The sequence below is a fragment of the Amblyraja radiata genome, chromosome 32 (assembly GCF_010909765.2).
Source record: "Amblyraja radiata isolate CabotCenter1 chromosome 32, sAmbRad1.1.pri, whole genome shotgun sequence".
Classification (NCBI taxonomy): domain Eukaryota; kingdom Metazoa; phylum Chordata; class Chondrichthyes; order Rajiformes; family Rajidae; genus Amblyraja; species Amblyraja radiata.
The window spans coordinates 15531533-15534335 of NC_045987.1; positions in this window are offsets into that span (position 1 = coordinate 15531533).

Consider the following 2803-nt stretch of genomic DNA (forward strand, 5'->3'; position numbering starts at 1 on the left):
GGATGCCAAGAGTTCTCCCGAGTGTCCCCTGATTCGAACTCTGAGAATTATGGTAATGGCCGCTCGTAGGTACTCGGGGCTGTTGTGGACATTTTTCAACATGTTGAAAAATCTTCACGAGTCTTCCCGAGCTTACCGCATTTCCCGAGTACCTGCCGTTAACGTTCCGAGCCGCTAAGAGACGTCCCGTGCTCCGACATACCCGCTACATACATTCTATGTGCCTACCACAAATTTGATTTTTTTAAAACTCGGGAGAGCTCTTGAAGTAGCTCATACAGTGGGACAGCCCCTTAAGTCATTAAAGGAAGGAGGTTGCATTTAGGATGACTGAATTCTGGAAGAAAGGATTCCTTGTCAGTCTCTGGCAAGGTCTGGATGCGCTCAGCGGAAGGGTGGGCAGGGAGCTGAGGTAGACAGTCAGAGTGATCTTGATGAATGATGGAGCAGGCTTGAAGGGCTGGATAGCCAACTCCTACAACTATTTATGTTCTTATGGTCCTGTACAAGTTTTTGGACAAAGGGAAGATCCCCTTGTCCTAGACTCTGTCAAGTTCTGAAATATTTCTGCTATTATTAAGTGAAAATCTTCATGCTCTCGTTTTTTTTCTCAATTTTGGTTAACTTTTACATTTGTTAAGTTATACATTTTACATTGAATAAAATGTTTGTCTTCCGTTGATATTTTTTTGGAACCAATTACTCACAATTATTTCATTACTTATTAAACTTAAATGAAAATAAATCTTACATTAGGATACAGTTTTATGTATTGTTCTGTTTGGGAATGACTGAAAAAAACACTTGACCCGTGACACTCTTTTAGATTAACTTGCTCAAAACAACATAGTACATTGATTTCCAATTACTATTTTTTGACGTGACAATGATTTAATGATTGTTGTTTATTCATTTGCTGAAAACAATTATACATTTATGATTTTCCTTTCTCATTGATAGACTATAAATTTAAACCAAATAAATTAGAATACTTCACTCCAGATTTTGACTTTCAGATTATTGAGAAACAGAATCAACATTTCAAGTCGGAGAGTGGTGAGCAGTGGGTAGTGAGGGAAAACCCTACTTGATCTTATCCTCACCAACCTATCTGTGACAGGTGCATCTGTACATGACAGTGTTGGTAGAAGTGACCACCACACAGTCCTAAAGTCATAGCGTAATGCAACATGGAAACAGGCCCTTTGGCCTGCCCCGTCCATGCCAGCTAAGCTAGTTCCTGTTTGCCTGTGTTTCGCCCATATCCCTCTAAACCGTTCCCATCCATGTACTTGTCCAACTGCCTCAATGCTTCTAGTAACTCATTCCATATACCCGCCACGCTCTGTGTGAAAAGTTGCTCTGATTCCTATTAAATCTTTCACCTCTCATCTTAAACCCATTGCCTTTAGTTCTTGATTCCACTACTGTGCAAAAAAAACTATTTTTGCATTCTCCCTATCTATTCCCCTCATCTCTGGGGGATTAATACAGATAAACATGATGATCGCGTTGGATGCGGTGGGGTGAAGGGCCTCTTTCTGTGCTATACAACTTGGACTGTGTAGACACAAAGTGTTGGAGTAATTCTGCGGGTCAGGCAGCATCTCTGCAGAATAAGCACAGTAGATTCATAGAACGATATAGCGTGGAAACAGGCTCTTTGGCCCAACTTGCCCACAATGGCCAACATGTCCCAGCTACACTAGTCCCACCTGCCTGTGTTTGGTCCATATCCCTCCAAACTTGTCCTATCCATGTAACTGTCTGTTTCTTAACTTCAAAACAATAACCTCTATGAACCATTTCAGTCCGGTTTTCGCCACAATCACAGCACTGAAGCAGCCTTGGTAAAAATTACAAATGATCTCCTTCTCGCAGCTGACACCGGCCACTTATCCATCCTGATCCTCCTTGACCTCACAGCAGCCTTTGACACCATCTCCCACCCAATTCTTCTGGAACGTCTATCTGCCACTGGCATCAACAACAATGCACTACTTTGGTTCAGGTCCTATCTACATGACAGGAAACAGTTCATCCAGGGAAATAAAGTCACATCCACAACTGCCACAGTCACCCATGGTGTTCCTCAGGGATCGGTGCTGGGGCCACTGCTTTTTATCATCTATATTCAACCTCTTGGCAATATTCTCCGTCATTTTGGAATCAATTTTCACTGCTACGCCGATGATACACAACTTTACCTCTCCACAAAACCAAACACCTCCCTTCCCCCAACTGCCCTCACCACCTGTCTTCAAGCTATCAGCAACTGGATGTCACTCAACCTTCTAAAACTCAATGGAAATAAAACAGAAATCATGCTAATTGGCTCAAAGTCCACACTCTCCAAAACCCACCCGTTCACCATTTCAGTTGATGGCTCACCCATACCCACCTCCTCCCATGTCAAAAGTCTCGGCGTCATTCTGGACAGTACATTTTCCTTTGGCCCCCACATCAGCAATATCACACGCTCTGCATACTTTCATCTCCGCAACATCTCCAGACTCCGCCCCTCCCTCTCCAAAGACAATACAAAAGTCCTCATCCACGCTCTGGTCACATCCCGCATCGATTACTGCAACGCCCTCCTCACTTGCACCTCCAATAAACTTCTTCATCGCCTCCAATGCATTCAGAACTCTGCAGCCCGGATCATCACCCGCACCAGATCATCGGACCACATCACACCCATCCTCACTCAGCTCCACTGGCTCCCTGTGCACCACCGGATTAACTACAAGATTTTACTGCTGACCTTCAAAGCCCTACACCACCTTGCTCCCCAATACCTCTC